General features: G+C 45.3%; 1 protein-coding gene across 1 annotated transcript in view; it reads right to left on the bottom strand.

Annotated features, from left to right (window-relative positions):
* Window positions 1–26,603, bottom strand: part of LOC138505019 (ETS-related transcription factor Elf-5-like) — a 270,695-nt gene that overhangs the window by 48,336 nt on the left and 195,756 nt on the right. The gene's annotated exons all lie outside the window — the stretch shown is intronic.

The raw sequence follows: 26,603 nt of genomic DNA, 5'->3' as shown, positions 1-26,603 counted from the left end.
GCGAGAGCAGGATCCCATCACTCACCATGAGGGATATTCAGTGCTTAATTTGTAAAAAAAATAAGTTCCGGGACTCAAATATTTTCTAACACGCCCATGATACGTCAGAAGGAGCAGCTCCAAGCCCACTGTTGCCACCATCCACGGCTGCTCCCCATGCAGCCAACATATATGGTGTTAAAGCTGCAACTTCCACCTGCTTATTGTGGTTGACGGATGTACTCAGTACAGCAGAAGTGTCATTTACAAATGGCAATCAACATACACATAACATGATATACTTGTGTCGGGACATGAGACATGTTTAAGTGTGTCTTTAAACACAATCATCAATTAGGTTTTGCTCTGATTCTATAGGTGTTTATTATGTGACTGGCAGTTAAAATAATAAAGTTACCAAAACAACTCATCATAATCAAATTGTGTCTGAGACAATAAGTGCTGGGGCTCGGAAATAAGTGCCAAGGCTGAGCCCTGGCAAACACCCCCACACATTAAGCACTGGAAATAGACCAGGTGTGCTAGCCAGCCAAGTCATGACACACCCACTTCTCAAGTAAGCAGTTAATATGTTCCCGGAGTTGTTTTAACTATTCTGCAACCCATCTGGCTTTTACCCCAATGGGAGCACTGAAACCTGCCCCATCTTCATGAGAGAAGGCATTTTTAACTTTATTTTGTTTAATAATGCAGGGGTGTCTCACCGCACCTCTTTCACTCCCCTACCCTATAATCCGACCTATTATTTACCATACATATACTAAAATACCTACTATTTTCTGTCAAATAAATTAGGGCAGTTCTCATTCTTTTTTTTTGTATTATGTTATTTGTACGGATTCGCTAAATAACACCATAGTCACTGCATTACTGCTTCAGGACCTATTTGAAGCCTATGAAATGGTCAATCACCACCCGACCTTACTATCAAGGCTCAAGTCACAAATCGGCCTTAAGGCTACTACCATTAACTGGATATGCCATTATCTAAAGCATCGCTCTTCAGTTTAAAAACCAGGGAATTCAAATCCAAGACGTGACCTGTGGACGGCCTCAGGGTTCCATTCTCTCACGTTGGCTTTTAATTCATATGTTAAAACCCTGATGGGTCGAATTGATCCTGTCTAATGTACCTTCCAACTGTATGCCAATGATTCTCAGGTCCTCCTTAATGTAAATCCACAGAAGGACAATAACTACCACATCACTGATCTTCTCTAGAAATTCAGCACTGGACTATAGGCAGCAACCACTCTCTAAATACATCCAAAACAGAAATCATTTTCTTAGGCCACTGAAAGCGATCACTGGAATGGTCTAGCCTGATGGGCCAAGATCCAACTCCCTTGAACCAAGCAAAAAACCTTGGCATTCTACTGGACAATAATCTGACCCTCCAGCCTCAGATCAGTGCCTTCACACAAAACCCCCACTTCCAATTAATTATCTTGAAGAAATCATCGCTTATTTGGACATAAAACATAAAATTGAGATGACCAGGGCCTTGGCCTTGTCTTGCTTAGAATGCTGCAGTAGCCTTTACCTTGTTCGAAACAAAACCCAAACGCAAGAACTTCAACTCATCCAAAAAAAGACAGCGAGGATGATCCTAGTCCTTAAACCTTGGGATCATATATCAGCAGGTTGGTTAGCTTAGGGGCAACGTGCTCGCCTTGGAAGCAAGAGGACGCAAACAACACAGGTTCGATCCCGGGTCTGCACTTAGAAACCTTTGGGTGCGTTATAAACAACCAATTATAATTATAACATGACTCCCGATTAGTAAACAGATCATTCATAAAGCACTCTGAGCCATTTCCTGGATTATTATCAGTTACTTCAGAAATCAAATTATCAAATGCATCCCAAAGAGGTCATCCCTATCCAATGATCCATACGATGGGAGGCAGATCTCAGGCCACATTTGAGGCAAGACAGTGGAACAGTTATGCACTAACCAGGGGTGTTGCTAGGGGGGGCTAAGGGGGCTATAGCCCCTGATCTTTTGGTTGTAGCCCCGGATAGAATCTCAGGAGTTACAGCCAAAAGACTAGCTAGCCCCCAGTCCCACCAGTTCCGACATCAGCTTAGCCCCGGGTCTTTTCCAGACCTAGCAACTCCCCTGGCACTAACTCTGAAAAAGGAACCAAATTGCAAGAGAGGAGGAACCTAAAATCATGGCTCACAGAACAGGCTGTGTGAACATGGTCGCCTACAGGCTACTATGATGTTAGCAGCAAACACCCTTTTCCTCCAGGCCCAGAAATGTCTCCCTTATTTGCACTTACGTCATTATTTGCACTCGCTGTAGCCTGGCAGATTACCCTGAATCTGCATCTTTTGGCCATGAGAACGGTTAAATGCTGTACCCCTGCCAGCTCTGACCGATTGATAATATGTATGTTAATTTAACTAATGGTATTTAATGTACTAGGGCTTACCATATCTTCAGTCAGTACTCAAGATAAGCAATGAGTCGAATCTCTTATTGACAGCGCCATTTTTTGCATGACTGGGCCTGTAACATCTTTCAGCTTGGCTTTCCTTTGGCGTTCTTTCTTTACATTTCTTGTATATTTCTGTCACTTTGAAGTGGCGCCTAAGTGAGGGGACACTATACAAAACTACCAATAAAATAAAATAAAAAAAATGTCTCTATGGCAGACATCATTTGCAATGGAATCCTATGGGATCAACCCACTTTTGGCAGGTGTAATAAATTGGGGGATTCCTTAGGAAGATTAAAAAATAAAGGGGTATGCCTGCTTTAAATCCCTGGTCCCACAGGCAAAATATAGAGAGTTTGTAAAAACAAGATTGGACCAAGGGATAGAGATGACACAGAAGTTTTTTTTAAAACATAGTATCACAAATTTTAATCAATAAACACATAGTTAAATGTTATATGCAATGTTTTAAAATCATAAATCTCAATTCATCATCATATATTTCATCTATACTTCTCTCATTCCAAACTCACTCATTCATACAAAATTCTTCCTAAAAACACACATTTGGCTCTTTCCACATAATGTATCGTTCACTTAATACATATAATTCTGAAGACATAAATCAAGGTATTTTCTGCCCAGTTTTTGCTTTCGGGTGTCGTATTTGTCTGGTCAGACAGTCAACCAGAGTATCTTGTATAATCGTCGACACGTGTTTCGGTCTACATTTAACAGAGATTGCTGTTTTTCATTCTTCAGACCTTCTTCAGGACGTAAGGCGCAGACAATTGCGTCTGCCCTTGTATTATGGAACAATATATACCAATTGTAAAATCCCTATGTGTCAATTCACAGGTAGGCGACTAAGTATGCGGAATCAATCCTTCACGGTATCAATTATATAATCAAGACCAGTTCTTCGCTAATGAGCATCCCATCGGATGACTTTTCATACTTCAATTTTCTCAAAAATCAAGGTTTTTAAGATTTTGGCTCCACAGACCATTAAGGGTCTATGGGCTGTATAATAGTTGTAAAACTTTTCGCCTATTCTCCAGCGACTGTCTTCGTAAATTAGATGCACGGAGCTCAGGGTGTGTTCATCACTTCCACGATGGGAACAAATGTATCCATAGCCCAGAGAAAAAATGGCCACAGTCGCTGGAGAATAGGCGAAAAGTTTTACAACTATTTTACAGCCTTAGGAATCCATTGGTTTTACTTTGGAGTTAAATGATCCTGCTCCCATGAAACCAAGTGGTTTTTGCAGGCATAGGGGAATGGGAAGTCAGAAACGATGCTCCCATTCGGTTCTCCTCCTCCACCTCCAAAAGCCTTGAAAGTAGATGGAGGATAAACCTCAAAGGTGACTTTTGATCATATTTAGTCTTTACTGGACAAGAAATTATCTAATACATATGCATCTTAAAGTTGTGTAGCATAGGTTGAAGAATATTACATGCCACATTGTTTCTCCAAAAATGATGTCACATGACAGAGAATTTCCATTGGTTCTATCTCGTTACCTACTCCCCAAGTGGAAGGAGATGAAAGCAGAATCCGGTTAAGAGGGAGCATGCTATTGAGGAATTGAGAAGTCAGACGTTAAAATCTGAACAGGGTGGGAGAACACGTGTGCAACCGCATAGAAGGCAGAATTGCATGTGTGGGTGGGGCTTACAATGATTTCCTATGTAATTCAGGATGAAACATACACGTGCAGCATACAAGGGCTAAATATAATACATGATGCAGACACCTGTAAACTAATTTGGAAAATAAGTTTACCTGTCAGTGTTAGGTAAGATTTTCATATTGGTGATAAATCTTCCTGACTTGTGTCAATCCCAGAACTTTTTGCTTGGACTTGGTGATTATTTTCCCTTGTTCCTAGATGAACGGGAATCTTTTTTTCCACCCACTTAGTCTTTTACTCTTTTTATGGGAGACCTTTATATGTCTCTCCATAGTGTATGGGTGAAGTTATAGTTTCCTATAACATTTGGGCTTAGGCTATCCCTTTGGGCTTCCCTTTTAATTTCTCTTTAATGTGCTTGGGTGAACTACTGTTCCCAAGCAGTAAATAGGGATTTACTTTCCCTTTGAATTTTATATAGTGAGCCAGTACACCCCAACATATGTATAGTGCTGGTGGATACAGTGTATCCCCTTTTTTACTTACCTGGTAACATTTTTGCTACAATTGGAGGTTTACTTGAATGGCTGGTGGCAGTGGTTTTACCTAAGTGACTTTTTAGTCTAATTACTTGCAGGCTGTTAAATCAGCCTCCGTAATGCACAGAAAGGCCACCATTCTGCTAGAATGTGGGCTCCTTCTTTTTTGTCCATTTCCCGTGTGCTTGTTGTTTCTGAGGTCTTCTGCCATTCTAGGTGGGAATGACCTCTGTGGAAGTTTTGTCTTCGGCAGGAATCCTTTGTATTCCCCACCCAGGCTCAAGAGTGCCTGAGAAAGCAGGAAGCGAGGGAGGAGTCCAAACCTCTGCAGCCTTTTGGCTTTCACCTTACCTGAAAGGAACCCAGTCTCAAAGGGGGGCTGGCTGTCCCGATTGGACAGCAGACCATCCCTTTCTGTAAACTGCAAGGAGAATTGCAGAAGTTGTGCTGTAGTTCCTGATAAATACTCCAAACCTGGAACTTGCTGACAAGTCAACCACTGGATCTAAAACCAACAAGGAAGATGAAGAAAAGACGTCTGTAGCGATTTCCAGCAACCAAAGAGCCTGCTGTGTAACCAGAGCCTGATGTAACCCTTCCTTGTAATCGACATGGGGTCCTGAAAATGACAACTCCTACCCAGATGTCAATGAGATCCACTAGTCTCAAGAAGACCTGCATTTTGAGCCATCCCATGCGACCGTGCTGGGCTACAAACCGCCAAAACCCTGGGACCTCAAGCCTGAGTGCCGAGCATAGTCTACTGAAGTCCAAATTCATTTGAAACTTAGGTGAACTCCTCCTGAATCTCCAAAGCACAATTCGAATCCCTGAAGTCCCCTCACCAGAGTGCAGAACCGAGAGAGTGAAGAGAATTCGACTGGCGATATTCATTTTTCATCTGGCTGCTGTAAATAGGCGCCAAATCCACAGAGCCATGAGAATTCATGAAGAAACCTTTGCTGGAAGCCTCCTCTGAGGATTGCTGCTGCAGGTTCCCATTCAGTGTCCAGTTCTTTCCAGAACCAAGAATCCAGGGACCGGTTCCTGCGCTGCTGCATCCTGAAGGCATCCACTCTGAAGCTCTTCTTTTCTCTGAAGGTACTGTGTGGGCTTGGGAAATACTTACCTTAAGTCTGGCTTGCATCCTGTGAGGCTGAGTGGGTGATTCATGTGGTTGGGAGTTTGCCCATACCACTTGCCCAGGCCTCATGCTGGAACACATATAGGGAACCTCTGTGAAGTCCCTGAACACTTTAACTGTGAAAGTGAATACTTACATGTTTAATAAGATCTCCTATGGAACCTTGACTTTCCTGCAACTGAACCCTATCTCAACCTGCCTACATCTGGCACCTAGCTCATTAGGGTCCCTCTTCTGCTACTCAGAAAACTCATGCAATAGACTAGGGAAGGACTGGGTAAGGAAAGGATTCTGCCTTGAAAGTATAATGTGTAAAAGTGCTTACTTGCTAAAGAAGTTAGTGTGGTAACTGTATGTCTGTGAAAGAAGAAGTTACAAAGTGTCATCAAGTTTATGCCTACCTTTGAGTTTCATTCTGCCCCTCTAAAAAGTGCATAAGTTGCTTTACTAACTTTGAATGGTGTTTCCCTCATCTAAAAAGTAATTAGTGTTGGTACTGTGTTATAATTGCTTAACTGAATGAGTGTAAAATCTTGCCAATAAAGTTTACTTGCCTTGAATAACATCATATCATTCTTAAAGTGTAACATTGGGTGTTGCATTCCCTGGTCTGCTTCATACAGATCTAAAACAGTCTTAGGGTTTATACCTACCTTTGAGTAGCTGGAGGCTCCTTTAAAACATATGTAGGTCCTACTCACCTTAATTTGCTGCTGCTCATCTAAACTTGTAACCCTGGGTTGTGCTTCCCTGAATTGCTTGGGTGCTATTCTAAAATAGTTTCATAAAGTTCTTACTTACCTTAGAATCTGCATTATACACTTCTTAAAAGTATATTGGGTATAACTAGCTATTAGATCAAAGATAGTTATGTGCCGATAGATCACTTACGTACCTTGAAATACAATGTGTCTTTCTTAAAGTGTGTTTATTTATTTTGACATGTGTTAAGCGCACCCAACCCGGGGGCATCTGGGCGCTGGTTACATGAAGACTTGGTTACAGCAAGGTTACAGGCAAGGAGGTTAGGTAGGTACATTAATTACATTGATTACAATATTTACAGGTAGTGGTTACAAGAGATAGTAAACTAAGTGGTACATACATGGTGGAGACGGTGGTGCCGATAGTTAGAAATGTTAAGGTAAGTTTAACTGTGAAGGTCTTGTGAGAAGAGCCAGGGTTTGAGCCCTTTGAGAAAGGACCGAAGGAGTCATCAGATCGTAAGGCTACAGGGAAGCTGCTTCCCCCTGCTTTCTGTCGCCTGTATCTGGGGATGACAAGTAAGTGGCAATAGGCATCCCAGGTAGGTCTGGCTGATTGGGCCTTAGAAATGTTCCTGGATAAGTGGGTAGGTGCAGTGTTCGAGATAGATTTGTAGGTCAGTGCTAGCGTTTTGAACGTGATACGTTCTCGGATCGGGATCCAGTGGATATTATGTCTGGCTGAGGAGATGTGGTCTTTTTTGGAGATGTTTAGAGCTGCTCTTATGGCGTTGTTCTGGATGATCTGCAGTTTTTTTTTATATTGCGGGTATTGGTGCCTGCAAAGAGGGAAGTTGCAGTAGTCGATCCGGAAACTATAAGGGCTCTAGCAAAAGTAAAGTAGCTGTCGGTGGACAGGAATGGACTGCAGGCATTGATCGTTTTTGCAATGTATTATGCTGCTGATGCAACAGAGTTTACCTGTCTAATTAGAGATAGTGTGGAGTCTAAATACACCCCCAAGGTCTTTACCCCTTTAGCGACAGTGATGGTGTTCCTGTCCATGGCAAAGGTTTTGTAAGAGTTATTGAGAGTGCTTAGGCGAGATTGAGTGCCAATGAGGAGTAAGTAGTTCTGTTTTCTCATCATTAAAGGCATGGTCTAGTAAACTTTTTTATTGTCCCTACGGGTCGGCCATGTTTTTTTAAGCCTAAGTGGCTCGATTTTAGAAAACTTTCCTATGGACCTTACCCGAGTTTTCGTCCATTAAACGCACGCGAAAACAAGCACCAGGGAGCCGCCATTTTCTGATAATCCTATCTTTTCCCTGATCGCCCTGGCTGACCTGCTTTTGCAGCACTAAATCAATTCCCCCGCCCCTGAGCCTGTCATCAGCAGACTCGTACCGCCCATTTCCCAACGCCAAAGCACGTCTCGTGTCAACATTCGCTGCGCTTCAGCTAATGATGTGTCGCCATGGAAATGGCAGGACGCCTCTCTCCTCAATAAGTATAAACAGACCGTTTCACAACACACAGCAGCCGAGTTTCGATTCCATTCCTCTCTCTGTGTTACTTTGAGTATTCTGTGACTCGTTTCAGTGCTCTGGTCAGCTACCTTCGCCGCTTGTTGCCCGTGCGAACAGATACCAGTACCACCGCTATAAATTATTTTAGTTTGTTTAACACACAATGGCTACAATAATGCCCTACATGTACGAGCCCGAGTATACCGAGGAGGAACTACTGGAAAGGGAAGCACGCGAAAACGATGGGGATTCGGACGGCAGTTGGCAGGACGAATCAACAGATGAAGAGCCTGGGCCTAGTCGCATGGACGGCGTCTCCACCTGGTGCACATGCAATCGGTGCAAGCTAATGCCAACTGAGGACGAGAACTGCTGCTGCCGAGAAAACTCGGGATGCCTGGCCTACATTTCGGAATGCGAGCCACGACCGCAATGCATCACCGAGCTGCCAGACTTCAGGGCAGCCTGCCTCACACGGGCCGTGTTGAGAATAATGATGGTGCTTATGCACGAACTTCGAGCAACTGTTCGTCCTCGTAATCCGAGTAACGAGTAAGTATACTCTGCTTGTCATGCCACTCCTATTTCATGGTCTTCTACTATATCCAAAAGTACATCTACATATCATTGTAACGCATGTAAGTCGATGAATAGTGTGCATTGTCTAGATAGCATTTGTCCGTGTAAAATGCCATTAGTTACAAGAATTGTCATTGACAACAAACGTTTATTAAACTTATCTTGGTCATTTAAAAACAGTTTGTTTCATTCCTTTTCACAGGTGGTACAGGCTGGTGGCCTATCGTTCCTTTACATGGTGGCTTCACGGGAGGCTTGGACACCGCGTTCGAAGAGTGATACCCGCCTGTGCCGTTCGTGCCATTAGAGAAACGTTCCCGAGTGACAGCGGTCAGTACAGGGGATTTTCTCTCGCTGTGCTGCAACCTGACCTGTAAAATCTTTAAAGTCTTGTATTTTTGTGTCATGAAAATAAGATACAAAATAAAACACCACATATATTTTAACAACGGTTGTCTCGATTTTTTAAATGAATCAAGTGTGTCTCCATTCAAGGATGGACGTCAGACATCTGTGCTCCGAATGGGTGAAGGTCTGGTTGCTGTGAAGCAGGGTGGTCACTATCTATCTAAGCTAACATAACATATTCTCGATAATGCATGCACTAAAACACACTTGTTCAAAGTCTTTCAGTAGGTTATGTCTCTATATGACATAACCTTATGACTTGAGGCCCACAAGTCGCACTGGAAGTATAAGGGTCTATTGTTTTTTGACCTTGAGACAGGGACCATGCAGAAAGAACTACATTTGAAGGGAGTGCGCAATAACGTAAGAGACGATAAGGCAGAAAATTCAGAAACTAGACCGAGTTTCATTTTAGTTCAGTATACGAAAAATCGTTGTCAAGAGCACGGTCCGTTTTACAGACTGCTTTACGAAGAGACACAATGGAAATTTCAAATATAATGTAAGTAAATCTTTACACGCTTTTATACCGGAATGAAGATTTAATGAATGGATGCATGAATAAATTAATGAATGAAGAGCTAGGAAAAGCAAGCAAAACTGTTCGTAGTGGGCACCTGGGCATGCAGGTCCACTGGTCTCACCGATCTCGGTCCTTGGCCCAGCCACTTTTCCCTGCACTGCCTACCTGCACTACGGGACTGTCTCTGTATCCTTCAGCCCCTTCTCCCGGCATTTACCTTGCACTTGCCACCAGCTGGCCCTATTATTTAATTTGTATTCAACTAACCATGTACAGCCCTTCCCCCATGCGCGATCAGAAAGACACCTGGCCTAGTAGGATCGTTGTCTGTGTGCCCTTGTTCCCCACCTGCCTCGTCACGCCTAGAAACACTTGAGTATAGGCGCGTTACAAATGCCATATAATATATCATATCATTCCTCACGCATGTAGACTGTCGTTTATCATTGTGTGATGGCCTTGATTTATCTTGTTACTTTTCGCATTGATTTTAGAGACGAACATACTCCATTGAACTATCCTTGCAAGCAAATAGTTTCTGGTCGGCCGTAATAAATAAAATGAGTAATATTAATGAAGTTCGGCTAGCGAGACTAATTATCATTTTTTTGTTTTCATAACAGGTATTTGATCCCTTTCTGCCACTGCCATCTGTTTTGAGACACCGGAGGATGGATTCTTCAGCAGACACCTGCAGCTTCGTGTCAACAACTGGAGCACGATCACCATATTATGGGACGATCGCCAAGGGCCCACATGCCCTTACGCTGTACTAGTGGCTAGAAGCAACATATCAACCTTTAGGCTGGACTAGTGCCTAGTTGATGGAACAGCCTTCCAAAGTGATTCTTTTTACGAAAATGAACACCCTGTGTACCATAAAGGAACAGCGCGTGACTCAAGATGAAACGGAACAGTTATTGCGGATACAGATAAAAGAAAATAAATGGCTTCCGGAGTTCATATGTCAATTGCTGAATATTCTCTAAACATTTAATGTCAAATAAATGTATTTTACCAAATGTACCGTGTTGCTGTTTCATTTTAAAGTACAGTTTCACATTCCGAATTGTGACGCGCTGTGTTGTGAGTTGATCTGTGTTGGTTTCCGGGTTCTGTGTGGAGTCGCGCAGAAGACGACTGGGCGCGTTTGCCCACGCAGCACAGTAACGTCACGGGGAGAGGCGGGGAATATGAATGTTTTGATAATGTCAGGCTCAGGGGCGGGGGAATTGATTTAGTGCCGCAAAAGCAGGTCAGCCAGGGCGATCGGGGAAAAGATAGGATTATCAGAAAATGGCGGCTCCCTGGTGCTTGTTTTCGCGTGCGTTCAATGGACGAAAACTCGGGTAAGGTCCATAGGAAAGTTTTCTAAAATCGAGCCACTTAGGCTTAAAAAAACATGGCCGACCCGTAGGGACAATCAAAATATTTACTAGACCATGCCTTTAAGGCATAACCTGTGTTGTGCCATCCAGGCCTGGATGGTTTGGTATAGTTTTCTGAGTGCATTGGAGTCTGTGTTGTAGTTTCCGGAGATGGGTAGGAGGATTGGGTGTCGTCAGCATAGTTAGTGTATGTGATGCCAGGACATCAAGGGGGTCAATGAGAGGTTTGGTGTAGATATTATCCAAGGCTGGGGAGACACATGAACCTTGTGGCACTCCACAGGTAACTGGTGAAGGCGGGGCTGCCACTGAGGCAGAGAACTGTCTCATAGTGCGGTAGGAGAGGAAGGACTCAATCCAGGCAATGGCTTCGGCCGATAAGTGGGCAGCTGAGGAGAGGTGTTGGCAAAAAATGCTATGATTGACCAAGGAAAAGGCTGCTGAGAGGTCGAAGAAGAGGAGGATGGCCATATTGCCATCGTCTTTGATTTCATCCATTTGGATTTTTAAGTCCAGGAAGGCGGATTGCATTCCGTGGCTGGGGCGGAAGCCTGATTGGCGGATGCCGAGGAGTTTGTGGGTTTCGAGATGGTTTTGAATTTGCAGATAAGCTGCTCTGTCAAGTATTTTGAGAAGGAAGAGTACTGTCGTGATGGGACAGAAGTTGATGGGTACGTTGGCATCTAGTGTGGGCTTCTTAAGAAGGGGGAGTACCCACGTTTCTTTTAGATTCTTTGGGACGTTGGCAGTGGAGAAGGAGTTGTTGATTAGAGTTGTGATGATGGGGGCAAGCTCTTTGGCGCAATCTTTTATGATGGTGGCCGGGCAGTGACTCCTTGCCATATTGATAGTTTCAGTCCTTTAATGATCTTTGTGGTTTTCAGTAGCAGTGATCAGGGTGAATTTAAACCAAGGGGTGGAAGGAGAGGAGGGGGGATGCTGGTCAGGGGGCTGGTTAGGTTTTGGGAGGGTTCTATGTGTTAAAATCGTGGCAAAAATGGCTGTGGACACAAAATATCGTGGCAAAAAGGCAGTGGTTTTGCTTCCGCAATCTATGTAAATGATGCAGGGGACACCCCTGCAACCCCCGTTACCCTTAAATGGTATAATGGGGTACACCTTTAACGGGTCAAACCACAGCATTTTTGCCGCAATTTTTTGTACTGGCAACATTTTTGCCATGATTTTATCACTGCATACCGTTGGGAGTTTGTTTTTCCTAAGCAGTGATTTTGGTTTGGAGTAGGGAGATTTTGTCAAGGAGCGTGTTTTGGATATTCTTACAAAAGTTGAGATCTTTAGCTGCATTGTCCATAGGGGGAGCTGGTGTTTTGTGCTCGTGTAAGATAGCGAAGAGATCTCTTGTGCCCGAGCTGACTTCTTAAATTCTCTTGCTGAAAGTGGTGCTTTTGGTTTGCAGAATAGCTTTTTTGTACTTCTTGGAGAGGGCAATGAAATGCTGTTGTTTTAGAGGAGAGTAGGGTTTTGAGACTGTGGGCACTTGGTTTGGGTTTACGTAAGCTCAGAGGTGCTACTTTGCTGATGTCTTTGAGGAGGGTTTGCTTGTAGAGTTCGACCATGGTGTGTTCGAGTGTGTGTGCACTGTTAGTGGGAGAAGTAGGAGGAGTGTGTTGGATGGAGATATGGGGGATCATTCCGAGTTGGGCGGTAAGGGAAAAATGATGCCGGTAAAGGATTACCGGCATCGTTTACCTTTACGGGCCATTCTGACCCTCTAGACCGTTATTTACGGCGCCGTAAAGTACGAGGCCGTAAAGAGCGGTCTCGTGGCGCGTGCACGACACCCCATGCCGAAATTAGCAGCATGGCGTAAACCGGAGCTGATCCCAAGTCATGCGGACATGCAAAAAACGGCTTCTACAAGGCCGCAAAGTACCTTACCGGCATGGAGTAAATACCGGCATCGCCGAGAAGGTGTTAAGAACCCTGAGCAGTGTTTCCAAGAGGCACAGGTGCAGTCAACCAGCACAGGTGGAGGCAATGGAGTCTTGCACAGCACAAAAGGAGCACACCCACTCACAACACCCCCTCCCACATCAAGATGATACCAATTGTAGCAGGATTACTGGAGCTGGAGGCCCTGCTTGCAAGGCAGCAACGACAACAACAGCAACAACAACAACCAAAGCCCCCACCACAGAGGATACACAGGAGGAGAAGGAGGGTGAGACAGGCCCAGCACGCCCTACCGGTGCACCCACCATTACCACGCCGGCAGCCCCCAATCCCTCGCATCAGAGCCTCCCCCTTCAACCTCACACCAGAGCAGATCCACACCCTGTACCGCCTTGACCGGGACACCATCACCACCATAGTGGACCTGACACATGATGACATAATGAGCCTCATAGAAATCCACACTGCAATCCCTCCTCTACTCAAGGTAGTGTCTGTTCTCCACTTCCTTGCGACAGGCACGTAGCAGCATACAGTAGGGCACATGCATGGCATACCACAGGCCATATTTTCACATATACTCAACCAAGTGCTGGATGCCCTCATCAAACACACAGGGGACTACATATCCCTAACCCGGACACCCCAGGAGATATTGGATACATAGGTTGCCTACCATGCACTGGCAGGCATGCCAAATTGCATAGGTGCCCTCGACTGCACCCACGTGGAATTGGTCTTTACACATGCAATGGAGGTGGCGTATCACAACCGCAAGCAATACCACTCCATTGACGTCCAGATGGTATGAAATGCCAGTAAAGCCATCACACATTGCTGTGCCCGATACCCCCGATCAACACATGACCCCCTGGTCCTGCGGAACTCCATGCTACCACGCTATATGGAGCAACATGCTGGACAATCATGCCTGGCTGCTTGGTGAGTCACCTGATTGGGCCATGGCAGCGCATTGGGGCCATGAGTAGGGTGGATGCATACCCCAACTTGGTGGAAAAGGGGGGGTGCATACTACACCTGTGTGGGAATGTTGACGCCGGTGCACGATGTGCACCCCACAGAACACAGTGCCCCAAGGCAATCGATATGGCACATGACTGCCTAACCTCACAGCGATGCTAGAATGTAGAAAATACGACACTACTCGTCCGACAGGTAACCTGGCCCAATACCACAACACAAGCACCACTCATCGGTGGACCTCACACACCGTAAGGGCATCCTGCACCATGCACTGCATATGAACTATCTCGCCGCCTCCTGCATCCCACCACACAAGACAGACGTCCCTGGGAGTGCATAGAAGTGAGCCCAACAGGGATACAGCAGCGTGTCACTGGTTCTGCACACCCATAGTAGTGGTGCAAGTCAACATGGTACTGATCAGTGCAGTAAGAAGTATGCTACTGACTACAGTCAACACCCCCTGCCACCAAATCTCACAGAACCCAACACATCAATGAATTCAGGCCAACACTGCTGCACGCATATACGGTGCACGTGCAACAAGATGTGAGTGCACACCATAAGCCATCTTGAAGAAGCTACCCCTCCATCATTCCATGGCACAGGACACATACCCGGGCCAGTAATGGGGTTGATGCAACCAGGGACATGTGTGTATGGCCAGGAATAACCAGCTGCCATGCAAGACTGCTACAGTTCGCCACCATCAATGTACAAACACTTAGCTTCATTCCCCTTCCATGCAGGTGATGGTGGCTACCTTTTGAAGCCGTGGCTCATGGCCCCTATCCGCAACCCACAGAAAAGGCATGAGGAGGACTACAATCGAGCCCATACCCGTACACGGGTGGCCATAGAGCAGACATTTGGCCTATTGAAGGCACCATTTTGTTGCCACAGCCGTTCGAGTGGAGCACTCATTAACAGCCATGAGAAGGAGGACAGGATCACCATGGCATGTGTAAGGTTGCACAATATGTGCATCCGTCGGAACGTGCCACTGCCCCCTGACCTGGGACTGATACCACCAGATGATGATGAGGGGGTGGATGAATAATTGGCAGGACAGCATCACAGTGCAGATGCACAGGAGGGATGTGCCGTGTGGCAATCATTGATTGGACAATATTTCTGACACTCAACTCAGCTGAGGGTGTCAGGATGACAGGGCATCGGCACTGGTTGTGGGGATACATGTACACCATGCACTGTCAGTCATTAAAAGACACATGCACATTGATCAATGTCCACTCTGATATTTTTTTATGCACAACTGGTGTATTGGATTAGTAGGTTCACACGTGTACAACAAAACCTCCACCCTCACCCCCCTCCCCCCAACTCCCATACACACCCTCACCCCCCTCCCCCCAGCTCCCATACACACCCTCACCCCTCTCCCCCCAACTCCCATACACACCCTCACCCCCTCCCCCCAACTCCCATACACACCCTCACCCCCCTCCCCCCAACTCCCATACACACCCTCCCCCCTTCCCCCCAACTCCGCAACAGTAGTCCTGTGTGGCACATTGAGGCCACATGTGGCAGCATTGTCTATTGTTCCTGCGCCGCTGAGAATGCAGCAAGCGGCGCGCTGGGCTTGCCGGGGTGGGGGGACTGGTTGTGGGGGTGTCCTCCTGCTGAGTCGCAGGAATGGGACGTGCTGCCACAAGGGCGTCTGCAATGCGTCCAAGTGCCTCACACACACGGTTGGTGCTTTCCGTGAACACCTGACGCATTTGTCTGAGCTCCTCAAGTAACTCCAACCTGCCCTGGCGGTTTTCCTCATTGAAGTCAGTGATGAGGGCAGTGAGTTGTCCTGCACGTAGTGCTTCCTGGGATGGTGTATCATCCCGGCTGGGGATTGGGTCGACATGCCCTGACAGGGCCTCGAATGGGGTACTGGGCACGGGATCTGCATCTCCCGGTGCATCACCACGTGCACTTCGGATTGGTGTGTCACCCTCCCCAGAGTCCATGCACGACACCTGGGGGACATTGCATGGCTCGGGGGTGTATAGAGTGGGGTAGGAGTCCTCCTCTGATGCCCCACAGATGGATGAGGGGCTGTCCAGGATTTGCAGAGGGGCCGTGGCTGCCACCTCCCCAGAGATGCTGGACTCCTCTGACCTTGGTGTGGTGATTGTTGCAGGCGCTGATGCAGTGAGGGATGGGGGTGGGGCAACCTCAATAGGCCTTGGAGGAGCAGTGTTGGTTTTGTCCTTCCTGGCCGGTACGCGGTGGTCCCTGCCTTTGGCACTGGATGTGGTGGGATGGCTTCTCTCAGGCTCATCGCCCTCATGCTCACTGCCTGTGGGTGTAGAACAAAGGTACAACATGAGTGGTTGTGTGAGACGCTAATGTGATTAATGCCAGCATTCACATTTCAGTCATTTTGGATTGGTGGCATTTTGGCCGTTACTACATCATTGGTTTCTACGGATGTGTCGGATATGTACGCAGGTGTGGGAGTCACTAATCCTGGCCTGGTCATGTGCAGTCTGACTCTCACACTGCCAAGCCTGCTGCACAGTGTGCTTATTGGGATGTGCTAGTTACTGCACTGTGGTTGGTGGGCATTATGTGGTAGCACTTGTCCCTTGGTGGCAGTTGTCTTGCCATTATCAGAATGGGTGGAGGGCAGTATGACAAGGTGCATTGGACGGGGCTTGGAAGTGTATTCAACATGTATTTGCCATTGGCGGTGTTGACTTTGGACACTCACCTCATTCAGCAGACGACGGAGCCCCACACTCCATTTCACTGACGCCCTCGATTGATTCTGTGCCAATCAATGCAGCGTAAATTACGGTCACCGCTAATTAACGGACGCCGAAGCTTCGATGGCGGTGTTGTAAAGAACGTCTCGCTTCATGCCGCTAAGGGGTTTAACGGGCCCTTTAGCGGTATGCCCGGCATGGCGGAAAGCTTGTGCCCGCGAGGTCGGAATAGCCTGTAAGTAGCGGCGTGGTACCAGATCGGACTCGCTCTTTCCGCCATGCCGGTAAAAACCAATACTTACCGCCAACCTCGGAATGGCCCTCATGGTCTGTGAATTTCTTGAGAGGGGAGCCAGAACTGGTTGAGTTAGCGAGCTGTCTCAGTAATGTTGAAGTTCATGACATCGTGGTCTGGCCAGGGGCAAAGATCGTTGGTTAGAATAGTGGTGTTACAGTTGAGGTTTGCTATCAAATCTAAAGTGCAGTCTTTATCATGGGTGGGGCTTGAGATCAGGTGTGAGAAGCCTAGGGATTCAATGGTATTGGCCTGTGCATGAGCATGGGAGTCAGATGGATCATTGAAACCTAAGTTAATATCTCCCAGGAAGATAATTTTGGAAGCAGGCTTAGTGTTGGTGGAGAGGAGGTGCACAATGTCTTCCTCGAAGGAGAGCAGAGGGCCTGGGGGTCTGTAAGTTAAGTGGATTGTGAGGGTGGCTGTGGTGGACAAGGAGATTTTAACTGAGAGCAGCTGATGGATTGGTCTGGGAATTCACTAATGGGAAGGGTATTTTTAGCAATGAAGGCTACTCTGCCTCCTTTGGTTATCAGTCTGTATTTCCTGAGGATTGTGTAACCATATGGGGTGGCTAGGGAGAGGGAGGGGCCGGCAGCAGGGTGCAGCCATGTTTCTTTGATTGCTAAAAAGTCTAGTTTGTTGGTGATGATGAGTGCTCCTGTGAGGAGTGTTGTGGTGTTTGCTTTTATGACGGGGTTGGGGATAGCCTTACTGGGTGTGTGTTTTAGGCTAGTAGGGGAGGGGGGTTTGGGAGGGGTGGATGCAGTGGCTGTAGCTATGGCAGAAGTGTCTGAAATGAGTTTGGCTAGGGTGTTTTTGGCTGGGGAAGCTGCCATGGGGGAACGTGAGGGTACTGTGTGGCCGAATCCTACATTAGGTCCAGGGGCAAGTGTTGTCTTTGTGTTGTTCTTGCGGTACATGGTGGGGGGGGGGGTTGAGGCGGTCTAGTGAGGCTGGGGGTGGTGGTGGCTCTCGAGTTGAGGTGGGCATTCCTCCAAGTGTGCAGCGCGGTTGTTGTTAGTAGGTATTGTCGGCATGTAAATAGGAGAGACGCTAGTTTTCTATTTCGATGGGGGGGGGTTGAGGCGGTCTAGTGAGGCTGGGGGTGGTGGTGGCTCTCGAGTTGAGGTGGGCATTCCTCCAAGTGTGCAGCGCGGTTGTTGTTAGTAGGTATTGTCGGCATGTAAATAGGAGAGACGCTAGTTTTCTATTTCGATAGTTGAGGGTACACGGTTGACTAGGGCTTGGGCTCTGCTTATGTCTCGTGTCTTGTGGGCTAGTGGTGATTTTGAGTGACTTGGATAGAACGAGTGAGGATGGGATATCATGTGAGCTAGGGAGGTTGTTTGACATTTTTAAGGTGTGTGTTTGATGTTGTTAGAGGTGGCGTGTGATGAATGGTTGGAAAGGCAGATGGATGGCTTCAGTGCGCCCATGGCTTGGAGTGGGCAGGCTGTGGTGATGCAGGGCCTAGTGAGTGGGCCAGAGTGGTGTTGGGGGCATTATGGCATGGTGTGTCTCAGGGGAGACCTTCTTAAGGGGCTGCTTTAGTTTGCCTTGGTTAGGTAGTGGTGTTAGGTAGTGGTGTTGTGGGTTGGGGCATAAGCACAAAGGTTGGGGCTAGGTGGGCTCAGGAGTGGTGCATAAGGTGCATCGGTGGACCGTGGCTTGGGCATCTGATTGCATCTAGAATTAAGTTTTTAAGGCCAGGTGTGCAGATCAGTACAAGTAAATGCAATTTGTGAGGGCAAGTCAAGTTCAATTGTGTTAAGCACAGCTAGAAGCAATATAATGGATGACACCTAGAATCAGTTGGCAGCAGGTACATGCAAGTCAGTTAGCAGAGCACATCTAAAACCAATTTAAAAAGCGCATCTAATATCGCTTTGTAAGGCACATCTAGAATCAATTTAAAAGCACATCTAAAATCAATTTTGCTTTGTAAGGCATATATAAAATCAATTAAAAAGCACATCTAAAATCAGTTTCCTTTGTAAGGCACATCTAAATTCCATTTTAAAAGCACATCTAACATCAGTTTCGCTTTGTAAGGCACATCAAGCTCAGCTTGCAAAGTCCATGTAGAATCAATTTAAAATCATGTCTAAAATCAATTTAAATTGTGTTTTGCTTTCCCTGCTTTGCTTTGTGCATTTTTAAATAGTTATACTGTGTTTATACATATTATTGACTAGCTTGAGGCCCCTCCAGAAAGTATATGATTTTATTTACTAGCTCTGAACTGTGTTCTAAAATGTAATGTTACAAAGAGTATACTTGTAACAGGGTTGGTTTATTATGTGATTCCCTAACTGAGTATCACTGCATGACTGACAGGGTCACCTACACTTGAAATACCTATTGAATTCTAAAAGTATATCTAAACTGGTCTTATTCCCCAAAAATAATGTATTACTATCCTGAATGTATAGCCTTGGGTTTGACTTACCTGGACTTGCTTTTAGCTCCTCTAAATAAGGTTATACCTTGGTTTGCATACCATAGGCATTGAGTTGGCTTTTATGATTGTGTTTATATGATGTTATAGTACTTATTTGCCCAACAATTATCTTGATCTACTTGTATTTAAATAAACCCTTTATTTTTAAAATACATAATGTTTCAGTGTTTCTTTGGACCATATGTATTCTACAATTTCTGTGTACCAAGCTACAGCCCTCTCTCCTCCAAAAATATGCCTGGCTGCTCTGTCCATGCTATCTCATTTTCAGGTCTTTCAGCCTTATACTAAGTGTGGAGCAAATTTACTGCCTCAGATATGGTTTTCTGAAGTCTGCTACAGGTTTAGAAAAACTGTCCCAACAATCAGTTTCATCAGGACTCACACAAACTCAGCTCCTCATAAAGACAATAGCCCTCTGCACGTCTGCACAAATGCTTAGCGCCAAATTGAAGAATTCTGATAGTTGTTGGACCTGTGGCTTATTGACTCGTAGCCTCAAACATATGTTTTATGAGTGCCATAGAGTTTGAGTATCTCTAGGGCAGCACCATCCTACCTCACCATGTTGTAGGGTAAACTATTTTTAGGTCAAAAGGGATCTGGTGTGATGAACTGTGACTAAAACATATCCCGGCGGTGCTGGGATTTAAGGTCATTTCCTTAAACCTGAAAAGGGTTCAAAAAAGATCTGTCGGACCTGGAATGGTGGTGCACGGTATCCATGGCATGTAAATGAGAGAAGATCGAGGACACTTCGTTAGGCTGGGGACATGAATTCAGTTGCATATGGGTTGATGTTGAAGAGGGTATTCCCCTCGCTGGTGGGAATACCCTCTCACTTGACAGTGATGAGGTAATAAAACTACCATAATCTGGTTTTTCTTTGTAACCCACAAAACTAGTGACAGTTCACACTGACCGCCAAATAGTTTGAGACCCATGACATATCAACCAGTCTTCCAACGGTCCATGCACCTTATCACCTTTGGTAAAACAAGGAACCCGTTCCTCCAGTACCCAGCATTTATGTACCCCCCTAACCCCACCATGCACCATTCCCTCGGTCTGTGTCTTATCCCTCAAAGCTATTTGAGAAACAGGTTTGTCTACATGTCTTGGTTATACCACTCTATACTTTGGTTTTACATGCCACAGTTGTTCTGATTTCTTTGAAAAGAATTTCGTTGAAAGTATTACATTTCTTAAACCATTCAGTTTGGCCTCAAATCTTTTACCATCCAACCTGTAGAAATTGAACATGGTGTAGAACCCAACGCAATATTTATTAAACAGCAAACAAAAATACTTCTATGCTCAGTTTGTTTCTGAATCCCAGATACCTAATCACCAAAGACTTTGCAATTAAGCGAATTCTACGGGCAACACATGTGTGGCCTTGCACATCCCTTGGAACAGTACCCTAACTTTCCTAAGGCTATTGGGAGATGACTGAAAGAATCCAGATTTAACCAAGAGAGCTGTACTTTCACATAGTTCAGAGCTAGGTTGTTTCATGGCACACTCTGTCAGATTTCATTGTAAAATAACACTGGATACAAGACATATCAGGATCAACCAAGAGTTTATCCAAAATAACAGGTGGGTTACAACTGCATGCACATTAAGGGGAATGTGAAGAGGGGGGCAGATAATCAATGACAAATGAAAGTTTCATCCACAGCCGATTTGTTTTTATTTAGTGGGGAAAGTTTGCTTTAAAGGTTTGGTTTGGGATTAAGAATGGTATTAAGAGCAGTGTTTGGTTATTACTGTATTCAAATGTTGTGACAAAGGACTACAAGTCCTGTAATGCATGTAGCAAAGAAATGAAAGCCCAGACTTCTGGAGTAATTGTGTTGTGAGTTTAGCATTGAGTAGCCACACGTGATCCCCTGAAAATCGCTTGTGTGTATGGACTCAAATGACCATGGTAAAATAGTATTTTTGGTGGATCACTTTCTCCAAAAGAAACATCGACTAAAGGGAGCATTGGTTGATAAAAGGTGGTTGAGCTAAGAAATGATCACATCATTTCTATAAAAGATGCCCCGATACAGTATAAGTGCCATACCAGCATCGATCCTGTCAGCGAGATGGAACTTGAGACACACCTACTGTTGGCATTTTCAGAACTCCAAGAGTTCCCTTCTGCCAACCATGCAGTGGTCATATATGAGCGAGGGATTTTAAGTACACGGGTAGTACATGTTTAGTGCTGTTTAGTATGTGGTATGTGATGCTGACATGGCTTCATGTGGCAGAGCCACCGCCCCTGTATTGGGGCCAATGCTGCCACCTTCGCTACGTCACTCACAAAGGTAAATAGACCTTCATAACTTTTACTGAGACTTTTGTGGCTGCTGATTAATCCTCCACTCCCTGATACGCACATGCAACCGACGCTGTGTGGGGGAGGGAGGAAGATAAGCAGTGGCTAGCTATAGATTTAGGGGGAGTTTTGATATCCAAAATATTGCAGTAGTGAGTGAACCCGAAAAGAAAGTCACCCTCTGGAGAACTCTGAGATCATCTTTTGGGTATACGGGCACAGCTGGCCACTGTGAGATACAGTTTTTGTCTGATTACTTCCCCAAATACCAGTGAGTAAAAGAGCTGGTTAATCAAAGGTGTCCAAACAGAGGACATATTTGAATGTAGGCATATGATGACGCCCTTCTGCGATATGTGTTGCATGCCAGCATTGTCGTGTAGGAAGGATTGAACTTGGAACATATTTGACTTTTATCTAATGATTTCTTTTTTAGGGTTCAATCGGTTCCCCTCAGTCAAGCGTGTCCTGCTCACACATATTCATCAGGATTTAAGCATCAATTGACCACTGCATGGTTATTGAAGATGACATGGCTTCATGGAGGTCAAACAAGTAACTTGATTACTCATGAAAAACAGGGCACAAATAAAGAATTGAATTCAATTAAAGTAGTCTGCATTTAGAAGACAAACGCTGGTGGAGAGGATTGATCCGACAGCTAATATTCTTTAAGAGAATCAAAACTAAAATTGCAAAGATCCATTCCAGGCTGTCAAGCAGTGGTTTTTACAGAGGCCACTGATGTTCAACATCTGCCCCCTCGGACACAGCAAGTGGTCCCCAATTAAGATGCCCTTGAATGAACACTTAAGAAAGAGCGGCTGGTCTAAGTGGGCATGGAGAACGGAAAACGGATTACAATCGTTCAGGGCAGCCAGGGCACTAGGAAGCAGGCGATGGAAGTAAAGACGCAATCAAACTGAGTGACTGCAGCAGTCCCTGTAAGGGAGACAGTATAAAGGAGATACTATATACTGTGAACGATGCCTTAATTAGTAGATGAATACCCCCTGATGTGATTTAATACTACAAGTATCATAATACATTTGCAGAGAAATTATAGCGCAGGCTTGAGTAGTACTTGTGTGATGAAATTTTCAGAGGCTAGCCACTCTCAAGCTCCTTTAAAAAATGTTTGCTTTCAGACTCAAGTGACCACAGTGAAATACTGTAGTTGGCTGATTGCTTCCAAAATAAATCCTAAGTGTGAGTCCCATGCTGACATTGCTTGTGTAGTAGGAATTTAACCGAGGACATAGTTGGCCTTTTTAACTCCATCTATTGGTTACATTTTTGGCACTCAACCAGAAACTCTAGGGTAAGCACACCTGATTGGAACATATGCAATAGTCTTTTGTACCTACAATCAAGTAGGTGCTTATTGTTTTATATTATCAGCATTTAACTGGTGCCTTTGTTAAATAGATGAAATACAAAAGGTGGGCATCAGCGAAGAGGCTTGTACACAGCACTTCTTGCTGCTCGCTCCCCCGCACGCGCTCCAGGGTGAGTGCTATGAGTTTTTAAAGCTCTGGCGTTAATGCAGAGCTGAACACTTGCGTGCCTGAGATTGGTGTGCTCGTGTGCATGAGGGTGCAGACGAGTCGACCCCTGTTGAATGACAAGGATCACCGACTTGCAGATGATCTGATGCCAAAACAGTGTCAAGAAGTGTCTGAGATGGAAATACCCGGATGAGAACAAAAGATATTTATTTTCAAATATGGCTCTCAAGTACACTAGCCTCCAGCTGTGTGCAAAGCTGCTTCCAGGGCTACCTCGTCCAGCACACCTGTGATCGGCCTACCACGCCCTGCTTACCATCCGCAAGGCCAAATACATCTTATTTGGCAGCAGATGCCTCTGTGCACATAGTTCTAAGCTCTGTGAAACCCTTCCTCCATGCCTGAGACTTGATTCTTGGAATCGACTTCAAGACTTACCCCTTCTGCGTTGGTTATCACCTAATAGGGAAATATTCCCTATCGGTCTCTAACCTCTGGCATGCTCCTGGTGCATGAGAATGTAGCCAATGTCGCTCTGCTGATGAGTCCTATGTCTAAGGTCGACCCCACCATTAAGACATCAGCATAATACACCTTCTTGACTAGATAGCTTTCCCACCTAAATTCCCCACTAACTTCCCATGCTCCCCCATCCCCACCAATAGTGACTCACCCCAATCTACCATCTACATTTTGGTGGTATAACCACTAAAAGTAGAGAAAAGACCATTTGGGAATCGAGCAATAGGCCTTATTTATACCCAGCATGATTGCTTTTCTTTTTCTTAATATCTACTGTTCTCAGAATTAGCCCCTGCTGTCTCATGTCAGGATTGCTTGCTTCAGTCTGGGGTAATGCATATGTCATGGAATTATAAATATAATTGGTTATTTATAAGGCGCTTAAGACCCAGAGGTTTCTAAGCGCGGACCAGGCGACCAAACCTGTGTTGGTCCAGACATCTTGCTTCCAATATGAGCATGTTGCCCCTGAGCTACCCTCCCAAAACTCTTTTGTGGGGTATACGTTAGGGAAAATGTCAATCCTGAGTGTTTATGACTTAACACGTTGTGACAATCTGCTAGTACATACATATGTATACAAATAACATTTGATATTCTTGGAGGACTTGCATTGAGTGTAGATACGTGCCACTATATTTGTCCATACGCGTTTATGTGTTGTCTCTTTTGAGAACATGGGCTGCTCCGTGAGAAGTTTGGGAGAGACATCCAATTGCAGTGCATGAAACCAAGTGCTTCCTGCAGAACCCTAAATTGAACACCAGAAGGAGCTATGTGCTAATATCAGTGTCCAAAATATATACAACAGAAATGTCCATCTGAATCTATATGTTATGTATATTATGGTGATTTATGCCACGCATCATTGCCGTTTTCATGGTCTGTAGGTGCTATGGTGGATCTGAAAGAGAGGGGGATGGGTTAGGTAAGTGGGGAAAGAAGTTAAATGCAATTAAGCTTTGCTCTTTTCTTGATTCATGCAGACCGGAAGTTCCCTGAGCTCTGTGTGAGGGTCTGTTTCTAGGTGTCCTGTGTTCAGACTATGGAGGCATTTGTGTTCAGAAGGAGCATTGCATTCAAATAGTGCTGGGATGCATTGGTGAGAAGTGTAAAATGCAAGTTTATTGTAGCAGTGGAGTGTTCTGTTGTTTGTTGTCATGTGCGGGTTGATTAGCTCTATGTGTAGTTTTGTCTCAGCAATGAGGTGAAAAGGTTAGTGGGAGAAATTGTGGGCAACTTGGGGCATCCATCCAGTGTGGCATAGCCACGTCTCAGTAGTGGTTCCCTTCATGTAAGGTAGCTGTGAGAAGATGTCCAGAGGCAACCAGGAGTGGGCTGGCATCTCTGCCAGTGTATACACTGCGTAGCGACTGGTCCTTTATAAGAGTGGGGGACTACAGGGAGGAATGGGAAATATAATGCTGCAGTGGGTACTGGGAAGACAGTGAGTGAGAATAGTTCCAGAGTAGGGAGAGACCTGGCGGGGTCTCTAGGAACAACTCTGCATGCATTCCAAATATTGGAATGTAGTCAAAAATATCAACCAGGAAATCAGGAAGATAAAACAGGTCAATATTACTACCACATTTTTTCAGCAGGCCGTTTTTCTTTTGGTAGATATTTTCCAACACCATCAATGAATAACAAATTCCCACCTGAAATGTGAATAAAAATAGGCACCTACTTAAAGCTCAGCCTGCAAAAACTGAATTAATTCACCTAGAAACCCCACCAATCAGGCCCAAGTCCAGAATTGCCTGACTGACATGATGCTTGACAGATTTACGCCTCAACTCTCGCCCAGTGCAAAATCTCGTCTTTAGCATCACCTTTGACCACTCATTCAAAATTCACCTGGCTAAGAAGACCTGAGCCGCAATATGCCAGTGTGTGCGCCTACACAAAGTCAAGCATTTTACTCCTACCCCGAGTTTCAGAACAGTTGTCCAAGCCCTGGTCATCTCCCATGTGGATAGTGGCAATGCCCTAGTCACAGGAGTTCCAGATGCCCCCTTTCCCCATGAAAGCCATCCAGCATGCTGTGGCATGCCTCATCACAGGATTAAAAACAATTGCCAACATCACCCCCATCCTCAAGGAGCTTCCCTGGCTACTCCTTCAAGCAGGCATCATGTTCAAGACAGCTTGTATCACAGACAGAGCAGTCACAACTAAAACACCACTCGGCCTGGCCGAGAAATTCACCTTTCCGGAAGTCAGTGTACCACCAGAAGCCACAACATGACCAGACTGCAAAGAAAGTACAGCAAGAGCAAAGAAAACAGGACACATTTGCTATCTTCCCTGTCTCTGGAGCAAGTTGCCAATGCAGGTGAGTCTGGTCCCTCCATCCACCACTTAAGGAGCTCCTCCTCCTGTCCGGTCCCTGCTCACCCTACCAATCCCAGCTCCTCTGCTATCCCCACCTTACTTGTAACGGATGTATGTGATTTCACTGAATCCATGTCTCCAAATGTTGAAATCTTCTAATTATTTGTCTCCAAATTTCTTTTTATTATGCGGGTGGAAGACCCCACACAACCCCCCACTTCCCTCTACCTTATCCTATACCCTTACTCCACCCCCATCCATGTTTTAAAATGTAAAGACTTACCCAACCAAATTCGAAGAACAAAAACTGAAGATTTCTCATTCAGGGAAATGGTATTCGGTGAAAGGTAGGTATTTGCTTGTAACAGGAGAAATGTGTAAGGGGAAAGTGAACAAATTGAAGTGCGCTAAAACTAGCTTGTGATATAAGTAGTTTGCTGCTGCAAATACTGCACAGGAGATACCCCTATCTACTTCCAGTGATTATAAGCAAGTAATTGGTGGGTGTGCAATACTACTGCGCAGGGGACACTAAGTTCAAATTATCAGGTCTCAATGTTATTCAGTATTCAAAGGAGAAGCCATCCAAATTCGCTGTGAGAAGATGTCCAGAGGCAACCAG

The sequence above is a fragment of the Ambystoma mexicanum genome, chromosome 11 (assembly GCF_040938575.1).
Source record: "Ambystoma mexicanum isolate Mex_15411 chromosome 11, UKY_AmexF1_1, whole genome shotgun sequence".
Taxonomy (NCBI): Eukaryota; Metazoa; Chordata; class Amphibia; order Caudata; family Ambystomatidae; genus Ambystoma; species Ambystoma mexicanum.
Note: the sequence above shows the minus strand (reverse complement) of the source record. Positions and strands in the feature narration are given on the sequence as shown.